The following is an 11,826-nucleotide window of genomic DNA, read 5'->3' on the forward strand; positions in this document are numbered from 1 at the left end:
GTCTCAGCCCTTCCTCATTGCAGAGGTTCTCCATCCCTCTAGTCGTCTTGGTGCCTTCTCTTGACTCACTCTTACAGATCAATGTCCTTCCTGTGCTGGGACCCAGAGCTGGATGCAGCACTCCAGGTGGGTCTCACCTGAGCAGAACAGAGGGGCAGAATCCTCTCCCTCACCTGCTGCCCATACTGCAGACCATTTGTTACAGGCTATGTGTGATTCCTTATGGTAAATTTGAATCTGTTATCATAAGCTACTGATTAAGCCATTCCAAACTCTTAGATATTACATTAAGTTTGTGATGTTAGGATTGTGCTAAAATGTTATAAGAATGGGGGAGTCACACTGCCTCCACCTGTACGAGCAAACAGCACAGACCTTGGAAGCAGATTAGTTGTTCTTTCAGACTACTCTCTGCCTATTTCTCTGGACTGAAGCCTATCCATGGCTGGAGTCCTTCAGGTTTAGTGAGATCACATTGCAGAGTGAACCAAAGGACAGTAAGAAAAGACAATGTGGACATTACCTTCAACTCAGTGTGAAATGAAGGGGATAAAATAAGTCTGTAGAAGTATTTCTCTTGGAATACATTTCAACGAGATCAATTCCATCTTTTCTTTCCTGTATCTGAATTTCTGATACGAATATTTTTTCAATGCTAAAAGTGAAGGAGATACCACACTTGGGCAGAAATAGATTTCTTCAGAACTAAAAAAAGAAAGAAATAAAAAAGGATGGTATTTTTAGGAACAGACTAATCATGTCATTCCTCAGTTCAAAGGAATATTTAAAATGAGAAGTTGAGTTTCCATTCAAAGCCATCCTCTTTGATGCAGGATAAAGGCCTGTCCTTCCATCCTTCAAACAACTGCAAGATTTTCTCCTCCTGAGTTACAATCTTGTCCTCCCAGCCACCCACAAGCAAAAGCCTCCCCCAGATACATGCAGATTATGGCTCTGTAAAGTGACCCAAGTTGAAACCAAGAAGAAAAACAGGTGCCAGGTGGCTAGCACAGAATGGCACAGAACTGCCAGGATCTTTCAAGCTGTTCTTCACCTCTAAATTAAACATCTCTCAATGCATACAGAATGGCACAGAGCTGCCAGGATCTTTCAAGCTGTTCTTTACCTCTAAATTAAACATCTCTCAATGCAGCCAGAAAAAAGAAAGAAAAGGCAGTGGTACAGATGTGGGAAATCCTGCAGACAAGATCAAAATCTAACTGCATTCTAAGTGTACAGATAATGTGTGCTATATTTAATTAATTAGAAAATTAGCAAGCCTAGTTCAACACTGACTCCTTTCTGGTAGATAATTACATGTTTCTTTTCAGCTTGAAACAGTGCCAGATATATTTTTTGCCCGTCACTTGTGGTACTTCATCCAATTTTCATCCACTTGAGAGTGCTTAGCTGCATATCCACTGCAGTCCTAGAAAGGAAAATCTTGTGAGTGCTGTGCTACCTTAGATGTAAGGCATAAACAACTTAGTATCTTTCTTTGTTAATTTATATTATTTAATTTTTTAAGTGGAAGAAAGAATATCCAACCAGGTGGACAGTTAGAATGATCTTAGGTTTTGGATTTCCCTGAACCTTTATCCTCTACACTCTTCTATAAAGCTCATCTCTGTAGAATATCATGCTTTTTATCAGCTCACTTTACCTCTCATGAGCTCATTCAGCCATCTCCAAAACTCTTTGTTTTAAAAGTCTTCAGTGTTTATATCTTAGTGTCAGTGAAGTGGAGATCCCCATGTGATACTCCACATATCCATTTTTGGGACAATTTTTCACTAGCTCTCTGGCAGCAGTGATCTTAGCCTAGGAGCATGTTGTGCTCACAAGCAAACAAAGTCCTTGCCATGAATTTACAACAGAGTAGTTTAACAGGATTGCTAAAAAAAGAAAACAGCATTTTTTTCCCCATAGGACACTGTAGGTACAAGTATATGGTGTAGTGCTGGGCAGAAGAATCCAAGCCAGATCTGAATGGAAACACATAGATATCAGGAAAAGAGACAATGTCATCTTGGTGCTGATATCATGTTTATTAAGGAACAGCAGAGGGGAAGGGGCTGAGGCAGAGGCCCAAACTATCTTAGGAAACCAGTCCTCTAATGTTAGTCACATTTTGCACTGGAGCACAAACAGTGTGCTTCTTTACTGTAATAAGAATATAATTCCTCTAAACTAGAAAGAAGGCATAGCATAACAGGATCAGTCTACAACCTTTCTTTGCTGTTTTGCCTTTCCTTTGGTAATTTGAAAAGAATAACATATAGTGGTTGGGCTGCTTTGTGATTTTTGGATGGACTTTTCCTCTAGAAAGTTCCCAAACTGCTCATGGCCCATTGATGAGTCTAATGATGGACACATTTACCTCATGGCCCTGATATAACAGAGAGTAAATGCTTTATATAATAATACCCTTCCACATATACCTGCTTTCTGAAGACACTTCTGCTGCTCTTGAGTATCAGTGCTGGTATCATCAATATACCAGTTGCCTCTAGACTGGTAGTAGCTGTTTCAGTGTTCACTGGTTAGAAAGCTGAGGAGATGTCAGCCATTCACTGTCAGGATTCAGGCCCAAGCTCAGGAAAGCCTTGTGGGAGAGGTTCTAACTGCATCTACAGTTGGGCAGGGATGACATCAGGCAGCACTTTTGATTTTTGAAAATGTGTTGCCTGGAGGCCAGGAAACACAGTGAGATCTATGTTACCTTCAGTCCTCTGGAGATTTAATGTATTAAATATTTGCAATCTCTTTGTACAGACAGTTCAGGAGCACACATGCAGGACTGCTGAAAGAGCTGCATTGCCCCTGGGTCCTGTTCCTATTCTAATGCATAAATTATTCATTCCCCCTTTGTCCTCATATATTCTTTCATATACTTTCATGACACAACTTTGGTGACTATCACTAATCTTTTCTACCTCTTGATGGTTGAGTCATTAAATTTCCATTGTCTTTGTGCCACAAATAAAGCATCTTTTCAAAAGAAATCTTTCTCCAGGGCTCCTATTTTTCTGAGATATTGGCATGGGAAGCACAAAGTTCATGCCTAATTGTTATGAGAATTTTGGAGAATCACATGAGGATCAATTCACTTTTTCCCATACAATTAAGTTCTGCTGCCTGGTGATGTTCTGGGCTACTGGAAACATCCTCATAGAGCTGTCTGTTGGGAGTGAGCTGGGCTATGCTTGGAGAAATCAAATGGACAGAGACAAGTACATAAGGCAACAGAGTTGTTGGTCTTTCCTTTTTACCCAAATTTTCTATCTATCTGCACAGTTTTGTACATAACACATTCTTCAGTGCAAGAATTTTACTACCTTACAGGTGAGAAGTTTTGGAAGAAGTTATGGCTTCTTCTGCAGGAAGAAGATGAGGGAGGTAGGGGGAAGCAAAAGGAAAAAAGCTGGAAAACTGGGGTTTTGAGACATAATGCCACAGGGGATGTGAAATGTATGGGAACAGTGAGTACTGTTTCTCTGGGGGACTGATTCTCCTGCAGCAAATCCATCTAGCTACCAGAAATGGAAGGAGCAATTTTAATGATTGACCCAAAATCTCCTCAGTTAACAGCCACCCCAGGAGGAGAATGAGTATTTAAGAAGCTTGTGAGTATGTGCATGCCTGAGATTACAGTCAATGTAGCTCAGTTTGGATGTGCACTGGGTGGTGCACAGGCAGGAATGATGGAAAAACTGTGACATTTGCTATGGAAACCTGAAGGAAGAATTAGAGGAGGAAAGCTTAGAAACAAATATTCCACAAACAGGATAAAAACAATGAGATTAAAGATTCTGGGAGTGTTCTCTTTAATGAGCTCAAACACTGCTGAATACTGAAAAGCAGAGGTCAAGCTTTATTTTCTTTGCCTTTTTTTTTTCCTAAGACAGACTTCTCAAGTTATGCACTTCTCCAGAGACAGAGGAATATGGCACTGGATTTTAGAGAGCTTAGCAGTTTTGGCTAATTCCATATGTGTTTTTAGGCATCAAAATAATTTTATAGGCCTGTTGGTCATTATCTTAAGGTGCTACTGTGGTCACAAAGTGACTGGCCAAATACAAAATCTATTTACTCCACACATATCTTAACCTAAGGGGCAAAATCTGGGCTTTGGCAGAACCAATGTCATAGACTCTCAGTGTCTTCATGGCTGTGGGAGTTACTTGGGCAAAGGAAAACAGTGCTGAGATTTGGGCAGATTTGAGGTTCTGCCAATGAGAACTGGGACTTCTGAAGCTGAGGCTAGTCCTGATCTGTCTGTCTGTCTTGAGACATGTCTCAAAGATGAGGTGTCTAAGTGTCAATCCCATTCTGCTACTGGCAGCATAAAAATTATTCATGGACATGTCTTAGACCTCACTGCTGTTAGTTCTGTGTTGGAAACACCTAGGAGACTAATGGTGAGTAAAGTCTCTTTGTATGAAGTACTTCATGTCCTGTACTAATTTAAGATTCCCTTTTGTCTGCTCGAGTGTGTATGACGAGTGGAATTCATTGCTTCAGGATGTTGCTGAGGCAAAAGGAATGTTAGGGGAAGACAGAGAAACATCACATTAAACTGAACAAGGTTTGCTCTGACTGGTGCATCCTTGATGGAATTTTTAGCTTAGCTACAGGACAAAATATAGTAATTCTTCAGGGCAGTCTGAATGATGCTATATCAAAAATTGGAAAAGGCCAGTGTGAGGAGAATAGCTTGCAAACATGCCAGTGTCTTTATTTGTTTCAAGATAAAACTCATCCAAATGTCTCAGATGCCAAAATCTGGATAGTTTTCTGCTTCATAATATAAAATGTAATAAGGGAAAATACAAAGGTAGGGTTATGGTAATATCTATGTCCTCTCTGAGCTGCCAACTCAACATGCTTGTTAAGTGTGTTTTACCTGGAAAATGTGCATTTGTGCTGAGGGTGATATGCTGTCTGGAAATAAAATCCACAAGCAGGACTGAAAGTTAGGTAGAACATATATTTTACTGCAAATGCAATACATATCTGTGCACGTGTGAGAGAGATTGGCTGTGACTCAGAGGTAGGCAATAACCTCAGAATACAGAAACACTGTTCAGCAGAATGAACTGTTCCTCTGAAACCTTCTTCTGTGTTCTGTGACAAAGGAGGGCATTTGGGTATGGTCACTTCCCAATGATATACCCAAAGAGTCAGAACCTTGTCTGCACTAGGATCAGCTCAATGTTAGCAGGAGACACGGGCAGCCTTGTTAAGCATGACTCTGCAGAATAACCTTGTGGCCCTATCTTCATCACCCCTTGTCATTCCTTTACCCTGGCTTGTGCTTTATCCCCTGGCCCTTTGTCCTGCCTGTAATTAGTGTGTCAGCCTTTCAGGGCACTGACTACATCCCCTTATCTCTGTGGAGGCTTTTGTGACCTTAACATAGATGAATGGAAGACAATGACCTCTCTCATATCATTGCTTTGGGTGATTTGGCGATAGCTCCTTCCTCATCTAGAGTACATTTAATCATGTAATATTGAGAGTTCCATCTGGTTTGCATATCCTGAATAAGCTGCTGAAATGGAATGGTTTTGTACTCAGCTGCATTCCATGCAAAGGATTTGCAAACTTTGGTAGACTGATTAAAGTGGATATATCCCCTCTCCCTACCTTCATTATGGGGAGATCCAGGGGAATTTGCCATGGGTGAAACCAATAAACTTCAACACTGAGTTCTTTCTACTGAAGAAAAATAGAGCACAGCAGAGAGGTGTGGGAGGTGAAGGTTTTATTCCTGCTCTGGTCACTGATCTCCTGTGTGACCTTGAGGAAGTTGCCTCACTGCAGTAGCTCTTGTCCTATACATTAGTGTCTTGGTTATTGAGACTGGAAGTGTTTTTTGGGGGAAGGATTGTTTCTGCATGCTTATGAAGTGGCTCACCAGGCCTGATCCTGGTTGAGATCTTAAGGCTCTTTTGTAACATTCTTAAAATAAGAAGATTTACTGACAGGAGAAATAGCTTCTACTGACAAGAGAAATAAGTTCTAATATAGATGTGCAAGTGAAGGGACAAGCAGAACAGCAAAGCTGTGCAGCGGAGCCTGGTGGTTACCATAAGTGGTCATGTTACTTTGACAAAAGTTATACAAGTTTCACAATCCCTGCACAAGCAATTCAGCTAGTAATTAGACATTGCATTAAAAAACCCTCTAAACCACAAATGCACATACAAACCCCCAAACCAGAACACCCACTTTTATTTTGGTAAAGAGATTTTTTTTTCTTGAAATATTTGCTTTTTTACTGTAGTGGTGAAATAAATGTATTGGCCAGTGCCACTAAAAAATCTACTATATATTAGTAAATATTATGTACTCAGATATTTCTGTCACATGTAGCAGGTATAATTGGGATGGAAAAGGTTAAAGTTCTCAGAAGACTATATTATTTTATTGTATTTCTCAGGGTAACTTAGGGAAGCTACTTGGGGATTCTCCTTATGGAGAGATTATACTTTAATTCTTTTCATGTAATGGTCTGAAACAAATCACTTAATAGAAACAAGGTCTCTGTGCCCATTAGATGTGGAGATAATTTTGATAGAAGTTAGTTCTATGGAGTAACTTGTCTTTGGAGAGTTAGTTCTATGCTGTTTATCTCTAAAGAGAGCTTTTAATGCTTGGATCTTGCAACTGATTGCATGGGCAAAAATTAGTAGGGATCTGTACTCCTAATAGGATCTGCACCAGTTGCAAGTCTGGGGCCTCAGGGAAGAGTTAGTAGCCAAGTCTGCTTAAACAGAGTGGGAGACACCACTGCCTAACAGCCATGCAGCCAGAAAACATCTGTATTTTCAACTGAGCATCTAAAGCTAGTTGCCTGCCTTTTCAGAAATGGCCTCTAATCCTATTTATGACCCCGTGACTGACAGGCATCTGCATTCCAGACGAAGTACAGAAGAGTTCTCAATTACAGGAAATATGTAGAAAGTTGCAGCAGGTTATTTGCTCATTAGACTTCCCCCTCAGTGACTGTGGGAGTGCATGGCATGTTGGTAAACCCTCCTGCTGCTGATCATTTGTCTGTCATAATGTGATCAACCATTCATTCATAATGAAAAGCTAATGCCTCGAGAGAATCCAAAGGTTGGAGTTCAGCTTGGCTTCTTATGAAGATAAAAGGGGCAGAGCTAATTCTGAACGGATGTCATTTGTGTTTCCATGTGGCTGTATCTGCTTTTATCTTTTTTTAAAACCTGTCTAAAGCTGCAGCCCTTCTTAGTGTTTAAGGAGTTTTAGTGTCACTGAATCGCCTGATAAAGGGAAGCAGGAGCTTCTCATCTCCCTTGATGTCTTGTTTTGAGGCAGGGGGAGTTGCCTTTCAAAGGATGAGCTGATGCTGATATCAGGCTCTGCTCTCAGCAGTCATGTAGCCATGCACAGGTCTAACATGGTGCTTCTCAATTGTACATCATCCAATTCCAACTTTACAGGTGGAGAACTGAGGTATTCAACAAGTTCATCCATCTTGTCACTGCTGTATTAGAAATTCAGTCCTCCATTTCCCTATTTGGTGCTCTCACTGCTGCTGTTCACCCATTGAAGGCATGAGTTAGAAGTAGTAATTTGGGGTGTTTCCACTACAATTTCTAGGAAAAAAAAGGGACTGGCATTTTCTTCCCTGTGAGAGCTTGTCCTCTTAGTGATTACAAAGTGCCATGCAATTCCTGTGTGAAGATCCTTTGGACATGGATGGAAGATAGGAGATAAAAGAATGAGATAAGACCTCTGTATGACTGCAAAGGTCTTCTTCAGAGAAATAAATCAGAATCTATGCACCTTAAATTCCTTCCCTGGGATGAAAGGGGGAGTGAGAATGAGACATTAAAGGAATGGACTGAAGAACTGGTTGCATGTAAACAGGGCCAAGCACTACATTTTGTAAGACACTGAGGTAGAACTCCATTTTACTGCTCCTATAAGGATGTTCATTAGAAATGTAGTTTCCAAGGCACTTCCAGACCATGTCTCCACCAATATATTTTTTCTGGCAGTAGTCCTGACCCAAGCAATTCCTCTCCTTTCAGGTACTGGTTATGCAGCTTCATGGCTACCCAGACTGCAGCACTGAGGTAGGCTTGTTTTCCTTGCCTCAATGCCATGGCCAGGACTTCAAGAGGATTCATTATTGTCTCTTCCAGGTGGCCATAGGCTCATATTCATCCTTCTTTACAAGAAACTGCAGTTTGATTGCCTTTTATAGGCTCATATTCATTCTTCTCTACAAGAAACTGCAGTTTGATTGCCTTTACTTTTTCTATAAAGCAGAAGCTCATGCAAAGGACAGTACTGTGATTCTGCCATTCCCACTGAAGTGCAGCACCAGCTCATGCTGGGACTGTGATTCTGCCATTCCCACTGAAGTGACTATTTTTATATATAAAATGTGCTGATCTGGAGTTTCGATGTGGTTGGATCTGTCTGCAATATCAGATATAAAATGTGCTGATGTGGTTGGATCTGTCTGCAATATCAGACAAGGGTCTACTCTTATTGTTTGATGCTGAAGCATAGAAGGATGTTGATACAAATCATTTCTGATCCCTAATGGCTAGGCAAGTACAGGAGCATTGAACAGTTCACTTATGGGAGCAATGGACAGTTCCCAAGAGCAACCTGCACTTGCAACATGCAGAGGAGTCAGATATGCATTCACAGATAGGATCAATCACAGATCATTCCAACTGATGATCCTCCATGCTCAGACATGCTTCACAGTTCAATGGTGTTTTCAGTCCTAACTATTTGCCCATCTTGAAGCCCCAGATGCCAAGAATCTGAGTTAATTCCAGTAAACCATGTGCCTATTTCAGACATGAAAGACTGAAGGGAGGCACATCAGAAATGAGTTGTGAGTGGATGCATAAATAAGTGTCCCTTTCCCTCCCCCACTCCCAACACCCACTTCTCTGAAAGACTCTGGGCACCTTGACAAAATTTAACTCAAACAATCTTTTCTAACTGGTCAGCATGTCCTTAAGTAAACCTTAAAACCACTGCAGAGTTAGGCAAGAGAGGAAATAGCAAATCCTGACATCTCCTACACATGCAATGCCTGGAGCAACACAGAGATGAATTAGAGAAAAACAAAAACATCTTGAACTTCTGCTTGAAAGTGTTTGCCACAACTGGGCTTTGGCATGTGAGAAGGAGAGGTTATCAGGATCATAGGCCACTTTAGATGAAACTACTACTTTACCAGCTAATTTAAGAGTCTCTGACCATTGCAAACATGCTTTTGTTAATACAATTCACTTTTAATAGATGTCTCCAAATGATGCAACTCCATAATCCCTGAACTATTCAGCAGAGTCAGGTGCAGATCACCAAACAGACTCAGCATCAGAAATTCTCAGAAAACTTGGCTTGAAAAGCCAAATAGGTGCAGGAGAAGAACAAGAATTCAACTGCATTTTGCTGCTGGGAAGCTGCTATAGTGTATTTAGCACACAATGCATTTGTCCAGAGTGAAGTTTTAAAACAAAAAATAAACTTTCTGCTTCCAGAGTTATTCCTACCTGTATTCCTCAGGATGGCACCCAAAGTAGCCTACTACTTTGGGCTACAATCAGCCAAAAATCTTCAAAACGACTTGGACACAGGACTCAAAGGGATGCTATGTAAATTTACCAATGATACTAAATTGGGAAGAGCTGTTGAGTCCCTTGAAGACATAGATGCCTTGCAAAGAGACCAGGACAAATGAGAGGGCTGAGCAATCACCAACTGTGTGAAGTTTAACAAGGACAAGTGCCCAATTCTGCATGTGGGATGGGGCAACCCTGGATGTATGGACAGACTGGGGAATGAGAGGCTGGAGAGCTGAGCTGCAGAAAGGGACGTGGTGGTGCTGGCTGATGTCAAGTTGAATACAAGTGAGCAGTGCACCTTGGCAACCAGAATGGCCAACCATGTCCCAGGGTGCATCAGGCACAGCATCACTGGCTGGCAGAGGGAGGTGATTGTCCCTCTCTACTCTGTGCTTGTGCAGCCTCATGTCAAGTCCTGGGGATGGTTTTGGGCACCACAATATAAGACAGGTCTAAAGCTGTTAGAGACCATCCAAAGGAGGCTATGAAAATGATGAAGGGCCTAGAGTGGGACTCATAAAAGAAGCATCTGAGGTCACTTGGTCTGTTCAGCCTGGAGTAGAGGAGACTGAGGAGGGACCTCACAGCACTCTGCAGCTTCCTCATGAGGGGGAGCAGAGGCTTAGGCACTGATCTCTGCTCGCTGGTGACCAGTGACAGGACCTGAGGGAACAGCATGAAGCCATGCCTGGGAAGATTTAGGTTTGATAATAGGAAAAGGTTCTTCATCCTGAGGAAGGGTGAGTGCCTGAACAGGCTCCCCAGAGGAGTGTTCATGGCACCAAGTTTCCACATTCCCAAAGCCCTGTATGCACTGACAGGCCATTGGAGAGCACTAGATTTTTAAGAAAGCAAAACAGAGGAATTTTGGAGGCTGTGGTTCTGCAGCTGGCTCTGCTGCTAAGCTTTCTGGTGTTTTCAAACAAGTTCTCTTCATTTACCCCTGCCTCCTGAACACAGAATCACAGAATCACAGAATGGTTTGGGTGGGAATGGACCTTAAAGATTATCTAGTTCCAACCCCCCTTGCTGTGGGCAGGCACAACTTTCACTAGACCAAGTTGCTCAGAGCACCATTCAATTCTCTCAGCCTTTCCTCACAGAAGAGGTGCTCCATCCCTCCAATCATAAATCTGAGTTCTCTGAACAAAAAAATACCAACCCTGTCTAGACCAGTAGCCCACAGTGAGCAGGGTCTCAGTGGATACTTAGGGAGATGACAAAAGAAATAAAAACATTTTTCCTGCTTCTAGAGATATTGAGACCCAGAATAGGCATCTGAAATATTGTGCTAAATATCTGTCAATAGGCTCAGCTTCCATGAATAGTTTTCTTCTATGAATACATCTATGATTTTTACTTCAGTGACAATCTACAAGAATTTTCCTAATTCAATATAAAGGTGTGGAAACGTTTAGTTATTTTGCTGCCACCTTGAGTCTTTTCCATTTAATGTATCAGCCTTTTATGTATGTGGAGTGCCTTGTACTCTGGATTTTAGTTTGAATTCTGAGGTCTAAGATACTAATAATGAACATTGACTGACTTATCATTTAGACAATGAAAATACCAGCTCCTCTTTGGTGTGACTAAAGAGAAATGAACAATAATTCAAGGGGTTACAGCAGAGTGGCAGGTTAATGGTGGACTTGATGATCTTAGAGGTCTCCTCTAACCTTGATAATTCTATGAATAACCAGCCAGTAGTCATGACTATGGAATACTAAAAATTCCCTTGAAATCTGCTTTAGGAGTAACATTTTTCTTTCTAAACATTAAATCCTTATTCAGATCAAGGAGTATCTTATCTTGCAAGAAATGTCACTGTTCTCCCTGGCTGCTTATGCACAAGCAACATCCATGAAGTAGCAAGGAGCATCTCATACTCTAAGATGAACATGGTCATGCAGATGCCCTATGTGTTTACAGCTTGTCTGGGTGTTCCTGTGATGCCTTTCCTAACTGAGAATCAACAGCCCATGAAACTGTATCTGGGACATTTGGGATATGAAATTGAAAAGATTGTCTCAGAGTGTGCCTGGAAATAAGCTTTCAGGTTTGCTAACTGCTGATAATCTGACCTTGGTAAATGAGGTGTGCCCTTCACAATACTCTAGGGGGAAACACATTAATATGCCTCATGGAGTACAGCTCCATCTCAATGGCAAGTTAAAGCAGTTCAATGTGGCATTAAACC

The sequence above is a fragment of the Acanthisitta chloris genome, unplaced genomic scaffold (assembly GCF_000695815.1).
Source record: "Acanthisitta chloris isolate BGI_N310 unplaced genomic scaffold, ASM69581v1 scaffold1295, whole genome shotgun sequence".
NCBI lineage: Eukaryota > Metazoa > Chordata > Aves > Passeriformes > Acanthisittidae > Acanthisitta > Acanthisitta chloris.